The 17,333-nt window shown below is 42.6% G+C and overlaps 1 long non-coding RNA gene across 1 annotated transcript in view; it reads right to left on the reverse strand.

Annotated features, from left to right (window-relative positions):
* Positions 1 to 460: 460 nt before the first annotated feature.
* Positions 461 to 17,333, reverse strand: part of LOC124760687 — a 229,986-nt gene continuing 213,113 nt past the window's right edge. Inside the window, exon 3 of the long non-coding RNA XR_007012398.1 lies at positions 461 to 540. This is a non-coding gene — a long non-coding RNA (uncharacterized LOC124760687). The remainder of the gene's footprint in view (positions 541 to 17,333) is intronic.

Raw genomic sequence — 17,333 nt, forward strand, 5'->3', positions numbered from 1 at the left:
ACCGTATGAGACACTAACTTTCAGCTGATTCCTTGATATTTAGAAATATTTGCATGTACGCCTAAATTGTATACCAGAACCTTAACGGTCTTTGGACATTTATAAATTCCTCATATAAACAGCAGTAGCCTTTTTCTGTGAGACCATTTTCTCTGTTTGATAAGTCTTAGACATCGACAACAGATTGCTACCATTTGTTAGCCCTTAAGATATTATAATAATACTAAGACGAAACCGAGCCATCAAGCCATTTCAGAATCTCTTCAGACCTTCACAATCCACAACGCAACTTGTGTACACTCGACATCCACATGTATAAGTTACGAAAACTGTTACACCAGTCCAGTTTACATAGAACTCACTGATAACCTTATCACTGAACGTCAATATACGCTTTTTTATTTCTCACTTACCATTCTCAGCCAGTTATTTGGTTCTGATTTGACATCGCCACTTTCGTTGAACAGATTGTAATTTACTTTGTTCTTCTGCCGTGATATCTCAGTATCTTATGCTGCATGAAACTGTTGCGAGGGAAACCTGGAACAAAAAGAAAATTTGTATTTTTCACTGCAGTTGTACTAGTAGTACTGGAGTACCAATTTTGTTCATAAAATATTACAAGAATATGTTATCTGATGTTCGAACATTTATGTCTCTCTCTGAACTTTTAGGTCAGTATCCCGTTGAATTTTTAAACCACAAGCTCCTAAGAGTCGATTTTCTGCAATTTGTATTAGGCAACACTAGTGAGGTTGACCTGTAGTCGCTTCCCAATTGTCTGTAAATTAGTGAAAACAATAACAAAGATGAGTGGAAGAAAAGTAGTAAGAGAATGCTGGCACATCGGGGACCCGCTTCAGCCCCTGTAGTTTCATGAAGTTCCGATAGGTGGCGGTGTTATACATAGCCTTGAAAATGGCATGCGAGAGAGCTATCATTGAGTTTCTATTGGTGGAAGACAGAGCATCGCAGACATTCATAGGCGCTTAAAGAATGTCTACGGAGATCTGGAAGTGAACAAAAGAGTTGTGAAATGTTGGCCGAGGCGTCTGTCATCATCATTACAACGTCGCACATACCTGTCCAACCTCCTGCGTGGCGCCCTGCCAAACACAGCTGTGACTCCTGAAATGTTGGTATGTGCGGAAACTCTCATTCGAGGTGATCGATGGATCACAATCAATACCCTCGCTGCTCAACTGGACGTCTCTGTTGTTAGTGCTAACACAATTATCTACCAGTTGCCAACCTCTTCATCTTACAGTAGCACTTTGCAACCTGCGTCCTCAATTATATGCTGAATGTATTCCAATATTTGTCGTGCTCTATAGCTTTTGGCCTCTACAGCTCCCTCTCCCAATATGGAAGTAATTCCCTGATGTCTTAACAGAGGTCCTATCATCCTGTCCCTTCTCCTTGTCATTGTTTTCCACATTTTCCTTTCCTCTCCGATTCTGCACAGAATTTCATCATTCCTTTCTCTATCAACCCATCTAATTTTCAACATTCATCTGTAGCCTCACATCTCAAATGCTTCGATTCTCCTCTGTTCCGGTTTTCCCACAGTCCATGTTTCATTACCGTGCAATAGTGTGCTCCAAACGCACATTCTCAGAAATTTCTTCCTCAAATTAAGGCCTATGTTTGATAGCATTAGACATCTCTTGCCCAGGCATGTCCTTTTTGCCAGTGCTATTCTGCTTTTGATGTCCTCCTTGCTCCGTCATTCTGCTTCGTCTACTTCGTGTCTATCTTTAATGGTGTTAAGTTTCTCGCTGTTCTCCTTTCTGCTACTTCTATTACTTTCGTCTTACTTCGATGTACTCTCAATCCATATTCTGTACTCATTAGACTATACATTCCATTAAGCAGATCATATAATTCCTGTTCACTTTCACTCATAATAGCAAAGTCTTCAGCGAATCTTATCACTGATATCCTTTCACCTTGAATTTTAATTCCACTCCTGAACCTTTCCTTTATTTCCACCATTGCTTCTTCGATTTACAGATTGAACAGTAGGGACGAAAGACTACATCCCCGTCTTACACCCTTTTTAACCCGGGCATTTCTTGGTCGTCCATTCTATTATTCCCCCTTGGCTCTTCTACGTATTGTATATTACCCATCACACCCTGTAGCTTACCGCTATTTCTCTCAGGATTTCGAAGAACTTGCACCATTTTAGATTGTCGAACGCTTTTTGCAGGGCGACAAATCCTATGGGCGTGTCTTGATTTTTCTTTAGTCTTGCTTCCACTATCAACCGCGACGTCAGAATTACCTCTCTGGTGCCTTTGCCTTTCCTGAAGCTAAGCTGATCGTTATCTAACACGACCTCAATTTTCTTTTAGATTCTTATGTATACTATTCCTGTCAGCAACTTGAATGCATGAGCTGTTAAGTTGATTGTGCGATAATTCTCGCACTTGTCAGCTCTTGCAATCCTCGGAATTATGTGGATGAAATTTTTCCGATAGTCAGACGGTATCTCGCCAGACTCATATATTCTACAGACGGCGTGAATAGACGTTTTGTTGCCACTTCCGTCAACGATTTTAGAAATTTTGATGCAATGTTATCTATCCCTTCTGTCTTATTTGATTTGAAGTCCTCCAAGGCTCACTTAACTTCTGATTCAGATACTGGCTCCTCTGTTGTTGTAGTGGTCTTCAGTCCTGAGACTGGTTTGGTGCAGCTCTCCATGCCACTCTATCCTGTGCAAGCTTCTTCATCTCCCAGTACCTACTGCAACCTACATCCTTCTGAATCTGCTTAGTGTACTCATCTCTTGGTCTCCCTCTACGATTTTTACTGTCCACGCTGCCCTCCAATGCTGAATTTGTGATCCCTTGATGCCTCAGAACATGTCCTACCAACCGGTCCCTTCTTCTAGTCAAGTTGTGCCACAAACTCCTCTTCTCCCCAATTCTATTCAATACCTCCTCATTTGTTATGTGATCTACCCATCTAATCTTCAGCATTCTTCTGTAGCACCACATTTCGAAAGCTTCTATTCTCTTCTTGTCCAAACTATTTATCGTCCATGTTTCACTCCATACAAATACTTTCAGAAACGACTTCCTGACACTTTAACAAATTTCTCTTCTTCAGAAACGCTTTCCTTGCCATTGCCGGTCTACATTTTCTCTACTTCGACCATCAGCAGTTATTTGGCTCCCCAAATAGCAAAACTCATTTACTACTTTAAGTGTGGTGTCACCGCCAGACACCACACTTGCTAGCTGGTAGCCTTTAAATCGGCCGCGGTCCGGTAGTATACGTCGGACCCGCGTGTCGCCACTGTCAGTGATTGCAGACCGAGCGCCACCACACGGCAGGTCTAAAGAGACTTCCTAGCACTCGCCCGAGTTGTACAGCCGAATTTGCTAGCGATGCTACACTGACAAATTACGCTCTCATTTGCCGAGACGATAGTTAGCATAGCCTTCAGCTACGTCATTTGCTACGACCTAGCAAGGCGCCATTACCAGTTTATATTTAACTTGTGATGCCTGTACCGTCAGACCGATGTACACCACTTATGGATTAAAGTTAAGTATTACATCAACTACGTACTTTATTTGCTACTATTAATTCCCTTAACTGTTCCAGACCTCACGCCAGTCGGCGTGAGCTTAAAAGCGTGCATTTCGGCCTGCTCTAGCAACATGGTGTTGGCTCTTCTGCCAACACTTCATTAAGTGCCTCATTTCCTAATCTAATTCCCTTAGCATCACCCGACTTAATTCGACTACATTCCATTATCCTCGTTTTGCTTTTGTTGATGTTCATCTTATATCCTCCTTTCAAGACACTGTCCATCCCGTTCAACTGCTCTTCCAAGTCCTTTGCTATCTCTGACAGAATTACAATGTCATCGGTGAACCTCAAAGTTTTTATTTCTTCTCCATGGATTTTAATACCTACTCCGAACTTTTCTTTTGTTTCATTTACTGCTTGCTCAATATACAGATTGAATAGCATCGGGGAGAGGCTACAACCCTGTCTCACTCCCTTCCCAACCACTGCTTACCTTTAATGTCCCTCGACTCTTATAACTGCCATCTGCTCTAAATCCATTCCTGTTTCTTCTTCTGTCACATCAGACATATCTTCCTCTCATAGAGGCCTTCAATGTACTCTTTCCACCTATCCTCCCTCCCCTCGGCATTTAACAGTGAGATTCCCTTTTCATTCTTTAAGTTACCAGCCTTGCTTCTAATTTCACCGAAGTTCGTTCTGAGTTTCCTATATGCTGAGTCAGCCCTTCCTATAATCATTTCTTTTTCGATTTCTTCACATTTTTCATGCAGCAATTTCGCCTTAGCTTCCCAGTGCTTCCCATTTATTTCATTCTTCAGCGATTTGTATTTTTGTATTCCTGAATTTCCGTGAATATTTTTGTACTTACCTCTGTCATCGATCAACTGAAGTATTTCTTCTGTTACAAATTCTAGAAAAGTGCATTCCTCTTCAACTCTATTGCCTACTGGGCTATTCCTCACTGCTGCATCTACAGCCTTAGAGAACTTCAAGCGTGTCTCGTCATTCCTTTAGTACTTCCGTATCCCACTTCTTTGCATACGGATTCTTGCTGACTGATCTCTTAAACTTAGAACCTACTCTTCATCACAACCAATTGCGGTATCCAAAGGCGTGAGCCCGCTGGGTTCCTCACGGCCTAACAGACGACCATCTAGAGCAACGAAGGACCATCTCTGCGGAACAGCTTGCGCGTTATGAGACTGATCGTGACAATTTTTTGTCGAATATCGTCACAGGTGATGAAACATGTGTCCATCACTTCGAACCGGAAACAAAACGGCAGTCCATGGAGTGGCGCCACAACACCTCTCCTCCGAAGAAAAAGTTCAGTCAGTAAAATAATGGCGACAATCTTCTGGGGTTTTGTAGGTGTTATTCTTCTTAATGTCCTGCGTTATCGTGCAACATTTAACTCTGAAGTGTATTATGCTAGCCTCCGGAAATTGGAGAAACGATTTCAGCTTGTTCTTCACCATAAAAATGCAAATGAATTTCACCTTCTCCATTTCAACGCCAGGGCTCATACAAGCCTGCGCAACCGACAGGAGCTCAAAAAACTTTATTTGACTGTCCTTTCTCACATACTCTATAACCCGGATCTCGCACATTCTTCCATATGTTTGGCCCAATGAAGGATGCACTCTACAGTAAACATTACTTGGATAATAGGGAGGGTATTGATGCAGTAAATGTTTCCTCCTGCGTCGAACAGCAGAATGGACCATGCAGGCATTCAGGCCCTCTATGTAAACTGGCATAAGGGCGTCGCTTAGAACTGAGACTATATATAGGGTTTTGTAGCCAAAAGAGTAGGGAATAATATGGTGTAGTGGAATCCTGTATAAAACCAACCTGCTTTCAGAAAAATATGTGTTGCATTACTTGTTGAATGCCCGCGTATTTCACAATTGACGTTACCAATCTTCAGCATTCTTTCTTCGTCCTCATGTAGCCAAGATAACTGCACTTAGGCCGAAGTGACGTGGCAGTGACGCTGAACATCGTTGCAGACGACCTTCCGACGCCAGCTGCTGCCGTTGTGAGTTCTCTTGTGAGAGCTTTTCCAGGCGACAGCGTCGTTAACTGTCGATACATAGCAGAACGTACTTGCGCAGGCGGTGCAGCGCGTCATTTGTTTACCCTGTGCGGCGGGCGGGCAGTATCAACAGGCGCGCGGGCGGCTCAAGCAGTGCCACGAAGCGCCGTCTGCAGCCAGGCGAGCAATTAAGTGATGGCGGGGAACCCCCGCGCGCCGGCGGCGACTGATCAAAGCACCTGATGAAGAGCGCCCGCCAATCAGGCGCCGCTGATACAATAAAACAGCGACAAAGCGCCGACCGCAATTACCGGCCGCCCCGCCACGCCTTCCTTTTGCCTTTTCTTTTCCCTTTTTAACGGTTTTTATCTCCCACCCCTCGGCAGAGCCTCTCTCAAAAATCGGTGCGCCGGCCAAGGCTGCCGTGGCAGCTGGCATACGTTCCCACAGACGCGGCCAAAGAGGAACGCCGTGCAGGCTGATTTTCATCAAGATGGACGTGCCGGCCTCGAGGGCCGGCAGGCTGCGACCTAAATATGTCTACGGTGCTGCCCTCCAAATCGTAATTTTGAGCCAAGAGGATAAAAAAGGAAGGTGGACCATTCTTCATAAATTTGCTACGTGCTCGCGAAAGGTACATTTTCAACTGCAGTACAATACAGCGCAATTTGCATAGCTACTTAAAATTACTCGCTATTCCAAATTTTGGAAGCTCCATTGGCGGCAGGTGTATTCTATCTGCTTATTTTCTAAACGGAAGTTTCTAAACGGAGGTGTTTCTTACAAGAATCTAACCTATGACACTGAACACATGCTTTATATTGACGAAGAAACTCAGCGAACTGCATATTGCCACTGCCTCTTTCTGTATGAAGAAACGGAGCTAGACTGGAATATGAGCTGCAGATGTCGCATAGAGGAACTGGTAAACCACTTTACGCGACCTTAAACCTATAGCTTCCAGCAGCACAACTATACAGGGTATTAGGGGCATAATACAGGTATGACAACTGGTACTTTACTATGTGCCCACTTGAGTGTGTTTATTCTCTGCATCTAACAGCCTTTCCGCAAATATATCACATAATTTGCTATCTGATGTTTTCTCCACGGCCGTAACTGCATGGAGAAGTGGACTACACCAGGCAATAGAGACTATTCCTTTGGTGTCCAATCATCCACACTTCAATATCTGACTAGCTGCCTAGGGGAAAATTAACATTAATGGCTTGCTTGAGCCATGCGTACTTGGAGACACTATCCATTCTAAAAACATAGTATTTGTAATAGTCAAAATTATTAGCTGCAAATGAATTAGATACTAATGTAATGTTGTTCAGTGTAACGTCCTCAGTCATCAATAGAAATATCTTGACTTGTACCTCTCACACCCTCTATAAGTACAAGGGCAGCCACCTCACAGCTATTAGCTTCCACTGTGTAATGGCCGAGGAACATTCAACCGAATTCTCATTGAATACAGATTGATTCTCTGATTATTATACAGATTTTCAGTGATGACGGAGAAAGGCAAATGTATCGATTTTTTGTAAGAGACCTGGCCCCGAAACGACCGAGTCGAAAATTAAAAGCGATAATCTTTCTGACATCTCAGACAGCAGAATACATGTACGGGGACTGTTATTACTATGATTGTAGGGTATGCCGCTTCGAGAGGTGGTAGTATGGACCAAGAAAAGAAAATAATATCTAGTAAACATGGGCTCTAAAGTTCATACCTTAAGAGTTGTGAGCACTTGTTCGATAGAGAAGTGTTTCATAGTAGCGAAGATGATGAAGTGCCCATAGGTCTTACTTCTTTTTGTTTTGGTCCATACTACCTCTGCAAGTTGCCTACCCTACAATCTTAGCAACAACAGTACGGGTCAGTGTAAACCACCATTCACTTATAACTTCCGACTCGATAATTTCAGGTCAAGGATCCCTTACCTCAAATTGATATACTTCCAGTTTTTCGCGCTGGCCGGGGTGGCCGAGCTGTTCTAGGCGCTACATTTTGGAACCGCGCGACCGCTACAGTCGCAGGTTCGAATCTTGCCTCGGGCATGGATGTGTGTGATGTCCTTAGGTTAGTTAGGTTTAAGTAGTTCTAAGTTCTAGGGGACTGATGACCTCAGAAGTTAAGTCCCATAGTGCTCAGAGCCATTTGAACCATTTTGAACCAGTTTTAAGCCATCCATGGAAGTTTTGAACGTCATCATGGAATCACCATGTACAATCACTCATCACTAATAGAATTCTAAGAAAATGCTATTGACAGTATGGAAGATTTAGGATGCAAGACGAAATGACGAAAAGGTTAGCGCAAGATACAAAGAAAGGGAGCGTTGAAACTGGACGTATTACTCGAGAAACTAAAAACTAACTGCACTCCCCATCAACATGGGAGCGAGCCAAGTCTAAATTTTAGGGTGTATCATCCCGTCAATGGAAAAGTGATTTGGGACATAGTTTTTCTAACTGGACAAGGAAAGGAAGGAGATTAGCATTTGCCGAAAAGAATCACCCTGATATTCGTGTTAAACGATATAAGGAATCCACGAAAATCGTATTACGTATCCTTCTGCGTGTATTGTCATGTCACTTCACAAAAATAGTGAAAATACTTAATTATTTTCCCTGAGGAAAGCCGCTGCAGCACGGCCGAAAGATCGGTATATATATTTCTTATTACAGGTTTCAAGTCGCCTAGCGACTCATCATCAAGTCATATATGTTTAATATTCGTTATTCAGCACTGCGCGGGTTGTTGTGTAGAGTTTGATTCCAGAGGATTATTCTCCGTGCACAAATCATTTTGGAAAGCATACAATCTTTTTTTGCCTTTATCTTTTTCACATCACACCACACGCTCTGCCACATCTAACAACTATCATATGATGGTACAAAATTTTTTGGTATTTTAGCGTTTAAATGTTTTATAACACGATGCAGCAGTACACCGAGGATTTTAGTGAGACTGACATCGTTGCGGAAGCTTGCGTATTTATGTCTGTATAGCCAGACGGTGATTTAAGCCCCAATCCTCCCGAATGAGACGCCACGTGAGGCCCTCACTGAACTAGTCAGCTAAGGACCTTTGTTTAAATCACTCTACCCTCTATTTCGCGATAATACACAACAAGCTGTCCTCCTTTGAACTTTTTTGACGTCCTGCGTCAATCCTATCTGGTGCAGATCTCATACCCCACAGAAAAAGGGTAGACAAGCACAGTGTAAGCAGTCTCTTTTTTGTATTTCTTGTTTGTAAGTGTTCTGCCAATAAATCACAGTCTTTGGTTTGCTTTTTCCGCAACGTTATCTTTGTTATTATTCCAATTCTAGTTAATCGTAAATTGTAATCTCTAAGTATTTAGTTGAATTGACTGCCTTTAGATTTGTGTGCTTTATCATGTAACCAAGATTTAGAATGTTCCTTTTGGTATTCATGAGGACTTTTCCACTTTTCCCACAATACAGATATTTTTTCCAAACCATTTTGCAATTAGTTTTGATCTTCTGATGACTTTAACAGACAGTAAATGACAGCATCATTTGCAAACCATCTTTGAGGGACACTCAGATGGTCGTTTAAATTGTTCATATAGCTTATGAAGAGCAGAGGGCCTGTAACATTTCGTTGGGGAACCCCAGATATCACTCTTTCACTAGATGACATCCCCTCAATTGCTATGCACTGTAATTTTCTTGAAAGGGAATCACGAATCCAGTCGCACAATTGACAACCCATAGGCATATAATTTGATTAAAATCCACTTGTAAGAAGCTGTGTCAATTCCACCTATAAACTCTGCCAGAGTGATGCCATTCCAGAAGTCCAACATCATCTCCAATCCCTACTTAAAGTCTTAGGCCCTTCCCACGACCTCCTCCCCGACTCCATTTCCTATCTCACCCCTAAATTACCCCACACACCCACATTCTAAATGCTCCCAAAAATCCACAAACGCAGCAATCATGGAGGCCTCACAGCAGCCGGTTATTGTGCCTGGAGTATTTTGCCCGGAGTATTTTGCCGAGTGCTGCTTGCCACAGCCTATCACTGTGGATCGGTAGCACACCGTTCCGGTAGCATTTGTCATTCACTGGCGTCACCGCCTCGGCCTTACGTGACACGTCCATCGCCGCCAACTTTGCCTGCTCTGAGTCCGCATTGATACTCCGCTTCTCATGCTATGCGATACGTCACCGTCCGTGTCACGTTTAGGGCCGTTCTGCACCGATTAACCTGCAATTTCAACCGGCGGACAAGCCACGCAGACAGCTCCCTGACAGCATCTCACCTGTCGACGGCGACAAATTGTGAATATCGCCAGTCTCTGACAAGCACTACGGCAATTATCCTTTCAAACTCGAAACCTTTGCAGATTTACAGACACAAAAAAATAACATTGCTCGCCGTCCTAATGAGTTGCTACTCCCTTCCTTCAAATTGGACTGGGCCGCTGTTGAAATGCGCGATCTACAACATTATTCCAGATGCTGAGATAAGGGAAATGAATATTCAAATGACAATAACGCGTAAGCGGTGATGTACTTTCAGCATTTCACTTAAAAAGAATCTGAGAATGAGCTGCGTTGTAGATTAAGGGGAGAGAGGAAGGGTATAATTTTTACTTTATTAGTGAGATCAATCAGTTACGGCCTTTTCTTCAGTTAGTGAAAGTCTCTTAAGATGCAGAAAAGTTTATGTAATTGAACTATCTGAACTGTCGAAAATCAGTGCTGACTGCATTTCAGTACCAAAACAGATCACTTGATAGCCAAATAACGCTACCTCTGGTGCGCGACAAAATGTTACCAGTTGATGCGCTACAACGTGATGCTTTATCATTTGAGAATGTTCTTATTTGTTTGTCGTCCTGACTTGTGTAATGGTCAATGTGATTTTTTCTGTGTCTCTTAACGTGCTAGGTCCTATGTTCCTATTTTACCATCTGAGCGTAGTGGTTTTGGTCGTGTGGTAATGCTCTAACCTTTTATAATAACTAATGCACTGTTATATGTATTAATAGCATGTGGTTTTTGTCCTGGGTTGAAATGTGAATGAAACCCAAGCGTTCAAACAAGGAAATAACGATCCAAGATCTTCCACGCTGTACGGACTGGGTGCGGATTACAGGCGGCCTGCCATGATTGCATATTGACTGCTGAATTAATTGCCTACTGATTAGGGATAATTTATGTCCGGACAGATTCAGCAACCTTTCGTGTATTAATCACAGATTTTTTGCAGTAACGCTTCCGCTTGTCATTTACTTGATGATCGGTTTCAGACTGTACGACCAAATTCGGATCTACGAAAGAACTGAAATAAAATCTACGGAAAATAAATCGAACTAACAATCGCCAGAGTTAAATCTGTTTAGTCAGCAAAATAACTGATTTTAAGGATGTGAAGTTTTCTCCTGATGCAATATGTATAAAAAGTGATAGCAAAATGATGCACAGAACATCAATGTAGGACTTCGTGAAACATGAAAATCCAGAGTTATATAGTCACTTACAAAGACCTGTCCGCATAGCTTAACACTATGGGCGTTGGATTCTTAAAAATGGTAGGTAATCGAGATACGCGGACTTCGGAATGTTACAATAGTTAGCCTTAATGCGGTTTTCAGATGCTTTTACATGTTCGTCTAGGTAAATTCTCAGTTGGTTCGAGGAACACAGCACACGAATGTCTAAAATAGAATACAAGCAGAGCATAGTTCACTGGAATCGTACCTTGAAAGAATATTAGATTTTGAGCGGAGAGATACATCTCTACATGATATAGTCTTAGATAGCATAGGTGACGAAACAAGACTAGAGAACAGTCGTATCTAATGACAGGGACAGGTTGGTGGGGTACGTTCTAATATATAAACGGTCAGATCATTTACCAGTGGAGAGGGTTAACACGGAGTCTGAGTTACATGAGAAAGCATACATAACCTAGATTACTTCAAACTTCAAGATATGAGCTGTGTGATACAAATCTGTTGAATTCTCCGTTCTTTTCGTAAATCACAGATCGATTGCAAACACTTAAAACATATGATGAATTCTTCTCGCGTTACCAGAAGATGATGGTACGAAACTCATCACAACGTTTGGACAAGACGACGCCACCACTCGGCTGATAACCCGAGAAGAATTCATCAATGGAATACGCCGAGCAAGACTGCAATCGCATATACTAAAAACATATCTAAACAACTACTTCAGAAACAAGTCCCTTTGTTCGCCATAACGTAAATTTTCGCCTAGTAAAAGTTGGTTCCGATGTAACGTAAAAGGCGGTTTCCGCTACACCATAAAAATGCTTGAATTTATCCGTCTCCTTTCATATCAACCTTTTTACTCATATTCGGTTAATTAGCTTTCCTCGTGTGATTCAAGTTTTCACACTTGGCTTCCCTTTTAGAAATTGCTCCCAGAATTACTAACATTTGCTGGAAGTCAGAATCACTTCTTACTCGCAATGATATACTGGGTTTTGTGGGAGATAGCTTACGTGAGAAAATCCCGCACAGCATTGTTCAGCTTATCTTTCAGCAGTTTCTTCGAAAAGCATTCTGAAGCAACTAAAGTGTCACTGTGGATGTAAGAGTACGAAATTTCTCGATACAGGTAATTTGTTTCAAATAAGGGAAGCTATATGGAAATGCAGGGCTTCTCGGCGAATTTCGATGATGAAGACTTCTCGGGTTATCAGCCGAGTCAAAGCGTCGTTTCGACAAGTTTCTTGCTTGTCATCTTGAAGCGAAGTGTCGGGTTCATGTCTAGTTTGTATCTTTATAGACGCTGGACCGCAGGCAGAAAGCAGCGGATGGAATAGACAGGTAGCACCAAGATGCGACGCGACGACCCTCCAACACATTGGGAGTTCCCCCACCACCGTCCGTGATTCCCATCACCCCCTCCCCCCCACTGTACGCAATACCCCTTCCGGAGGCACGCCACTGGCCCAGTGTTGCAGACGATGCAGAGGAGCCTGCGGCCCAGCGTCTATAAAGATACGTACTGGACATGAACCCAACACTTCGCCTGAAGATGACGAGAAGGAAACTGGTCAAAACGTTATCGCAAAACAACGCCTTGAAACGGCAGACAACCTGAGAAGACATCGAAAAAAGAAACTGTTTTAATTAATTAAGACTTCTATATAGGTGCTTCAATAGTTTATGAAATACTTGCCTTGTAATCTACGAATCAAATCAAATCTTTTGATAAATGTATCAGCCACGTTTTGTTTGGTTTTATTTTTTATCATTTACGGGGATTTTAGTTTTTGCGCGTTTTTAGTCTTTCTATCCCCACGTCATCCCAGTTTAGCTAGTATACCGAATACACGATTTGCATGCTAACAAAACCAGCAATATATGAGGGGTGCCAAATTCGATTTTAGTCGACTGAATCATATTGAAAATTGGCCTCCAGTGACAACTACCAGAGTGAGATCTGTCTCAGGGAAAGTGAACAGTTATGAGTAGTCTTGGAGAGTTTCCAGTGAATTAGGACATTACTAACGCATGGACGGGAACAACAGTTTCAGATGATTCGAGTCTAATAAATAGGATGGCAATAGCACATGACGCCATATTTAAGTGGAGCATTATGTTCTATAAAAAATGGTTAAAATGGCTCTGAGCACTATGGGACTTAACATCTGAGGTCATCAGTCCCCTAGACTTAGAACCACTTAAACCTAACTAACCTAAGGACATCAACACATCCATGCCCGAGGCAGGATTCGAATCTGCGACCGTAGAGGTCGCACTGTTCCTGACTGAAACGCCTAGAACCGCTCGACCACATCGGCCGGCTATTTCTTACATTTTGTGTCGAATAATGATAAACAAATGCCGCGCGGGATTAGCCGAAGCGGTCTAAGGTGCTGCAGTCTTGGACTGTGCGGCTGGTCCCGACGGAGGTTCGAGTCCTCCCTCGGGCATGGGTGTGTGTGCTTCTCCTTAGGATAATTTAGGTTAAGTAGTGTGTAAACTTAGGGACTGATGACCTTAGCAGTTAAGTCCCGTAAGATTTCACATTTGAAATTTTTTTTAACAAATGACGCACAAAATTTTCGTTTGTTATTTATATTTATAAAAGCACCTAATATAATATGAAGCCGTGGACCTGCGACTTTGTATAGCTTAGGTAGTAAAGTTTTTCTTAAAAAGAACAAACAAAAAGGAAAAAGAAGAAAAAATATAGCGTGGTAGTGCTATGTCAAATCATAGATGTCTTTTTTATTGTCATTATATATATATATATATATATATATATATATATATATATACAAGCAAACTTCTGCTGAGTGTTATCAAAGTAAATCCTTCACTGCATAGAATGTACTGCTTAGCTGCCGTTCTCAATAAGTTCGTTTTAGTAATCTCTTTAATCCCTTTAGATAGTTTGTCAGCTTTATTCCTTGGTAAAAATTCTATTTCGAGTTTTATGTTTATTCTTTCTTGGCAATAGCAAGTTTAGTCGAGGTGTTGTTCCACGGTCTTGGACAGATATGTTTGTTGAATAAGTATCAACATCATTTGTGGTGTCCGTAACTGATTGGCAGTTTTTCCAAATGACGAGATATTCGCTTGTAGCAGTTACTGTTTTCATTTTACCATCACAATTTCGGAATTTGTGCCATTTTAAAGCATCTTTGAAGCAAAATACAACGCAATGAGAAAACGCAGAGAAAACGTAATATGAGATTAACAGCATGTACAACATACTTTATTAACAATCGTATACCTACAAGATATCATGTTGTATTATATGACAGGAATACATTAAAATAACGTTGTTACAGTATTCTGTTATTTTTAATGGTAACTGTCTGTTATTAAAAGACATTAGTATATTTGTTATTAATGTGCGGGTTGACATGAGACAGATATAACAACATAAGACGTTTGTACATCAGAGAGTGTCTAGTCAGCAGTACATTACTGTATCATGCTACTCCATTTTATGTACTGCAATCTTGAGTGGACTATGTACACCATGACAGAAACGTACGTATTTTTAAGAGCTTATACTATATTAGAGTGAATTACAGTAAATTATCCTTTATAGGTGCTTGAACATGGGACAAATTCCGAAATTGTCGTAGTGAAATGAAAACAATAACAGCTAAAACTGAATACGACGCCACTTGAAACAGTGATAGAAGATGTGGACACATATTACAAGAAATTAATGATGGGTAAATGTTCTCTCTTGATGTAATTAAAATCCCCCAGATCTCAACAGCAATCGAACATATCAAAACAGAGCTTAATAGGAAGGAATGGGAGACTGTACCAATCCAGTCACCTACACTGATACTGGAAGTGTCTCTGTTACGCAGTTGAATCTTTCACAGTAAAATGGGTCACAAGCAGAGCAGCAGGAGAGTGTAATGAGTCGGGACTGCTTCTCAGCTGGCTCTTTTGAAGCGGTAGGGAAGTTTCGGCGCCGCAGAGCGCCGCTGTAGTGGATGCTAGAGCCAGTGAGGCGTGATGGACGGCACTTGTGTGGCGGCCGCCTTCATCAATTCGCTAATTACGATTGCTAATGAGGCACACAAGCGGCTCGTTACGGAGCGCCGCTGCGACTCACCTGCTCCACGCCCCAGCCGCCTCTGTGCTGCAAACCTGCTGTCTGCATGGCGTCTTCGCTCGCAGCTGCGCGACACGCACGTACATCACGGAGAAAAGCGAGAAAGACACTGCAGGACATCCACGAATATCAAACTCTAGCTCCAGGAAACACTCCCTGCGTTAGGGAAAAACAGGATGCACTCTGACATTCATAACACGAGGGGCGTTCAATAAGCAATGCAACAGACTTTTTTCCTCGGGCTATTTCGGTTGAAAATTGCTGTGGGACATCGTGCAACATTCCCGCTTCAGCACCTGTAGTTTCATGAACGTTCGACAGGTCAAGGCGCTATACTAGCCTTGGTGCTGTAGTAGCCTTCAGAATGGCGTCCGTAACGGAGATGCGTTCCAAGTAGAGAGCTGCCATTGAGTTTCTTTTGGCGGAGAACCAGAGCATCGCAGACATTCATAGGCACTTGCAGAATGTCGACGGAGATCGGGCAGTAAACAAAAGCAAGGAGAGTCGTTGGGCGAGGCAAGTGTCATCATCGCAACAAGGTCGCGCAAACCTGTCCGATCATCCGCATGCTGGCTGGCCGCACACAGCTGTAAGTACTGCAGTGTTGGAACGTGCGGACACTCTCATTCGAGGTGATCGACGGATCACCGTCAAACACCTTGCTGCTCAACTGGACGTCTCTGTTGGTACTTTTGGTACTTATGACACGCTCGACAGGAGATCACAAAACCTCATTGTACTCTTCCTCATCCATCCTACAACCCAGATCTCTGACTTCCGACTTCATCTATTTAGCCCAATGAAAAATGCACTCCGCAGGAAGTAGTATGTGCAAGATGGGGAGGACATTGATGTAGCAAGACCTTGGTTCCAACGTCGACCAGTAGATGGTGCCATGCGGGCATACTGACCCTTCCAATTTATTTATTTAATCGTATGGCTAGGGCCCCCCGTAGGGCAGGCCGTTCGCCGGGTGCCGGTCTTTCAATTTGACGCCTCTTCGGCGACCTGCAGTCGATGAGGATGATAGAATGATGATGAGGACAGCACAACACTCAGTCCCTGGGTGGAGAAAATTCTCCGATCCAGCCGGTAATCGATCCCGAGCCCAGAGGATTGACACTCCGTCATGCTGACAATTCAGCTACCGGAAGCGGAAATGGTTCAAATGGCTCTAAGCATTATGGGACTTAACATATGAGGTCATCAGTCCCCTGGACTTAACTACTTAAACCTAACTAACCTAAGAACGGCACACACATCCAAGCCCGAGGCAGGATTCGAACCTGCGACCGTAGCAGCAGTGTGGTTCCGGACTGAAGCGCCTAGAACAGCTCGGCCACAGCGGACGGCGCCTCTCGTAGAAGAGTAAAGTATAACCTACTAGTGACTATGGGTCACATGTTTACAGGGTGTCCCAAGCACTTACAGGCAACTTCTTCTTCTTTTGGTTTTTGACGTCTGAGAACCACGTTAATTCACGGCAGCTTCGCTTCTTCTGGTCCTTATCTTTGTCCACTATTCTTTCATATTCATACATTGAAATCTTCGTCGCTTTTTGTGCATGATGACTTTTTTCTAGTTCTAATTTTGTCCCGGAAACCTAAAATAGCCTCCATCTGTGATTTGAAAGTCACCCTGTTGCAGCTCTCTGTTTCCTGTATTCCCATTTCTTCCAGGTCCTTGCACACATAAATCCGTACCCAAAGACGTATACGTTGCACAAGTAATACCAATATTCATGATAGGCAATAGGGGTAATCCACTACATCACAGACCCTTATCATTAACGTCGATATGGAGTAGTATTTTGAAACATATATTGTGTTCGAACATTATGAAATATCTCGAAGAGAAAGGCCTATTGACACATAGTGAACACAGGTTTAGAAATCCCTTTTTTGTGAAATATAACTAGCTCTTTACTCACACGAAGTGTTGAGTGCTATCGGCAAAGTATTTCGTATTGATTCTTAATTTTTAGATTTTCATTTGACGCACTATCTTACAAGCGGCTTGTAATCAAGTTGCGGTTATGGAATATCGTCTCAGATACACGACTGGATTCGTGGTTTTCTGTCAGAGAGGTCGCAGTTCTTAGTAACTGACGGAAAGTCATCGAGTAAAACAG

This window comes from Schistocerca piceifrons, chromosome 1, assembly GCF_021461385.2.
Source record: "Schistocerca piceifrons isolate TAMUIC-IGC-003096 chromosome 1, iqSchPice1.1, whole genome shotgun sequence".
NCBI classification, from domain to species: domain Eukaryota; kingdom Metazoa; phylum Arthropoda; class Insecta; order Orthoptera; family Acrididae; genus Schistocerca; species Schistocerca piceifrons.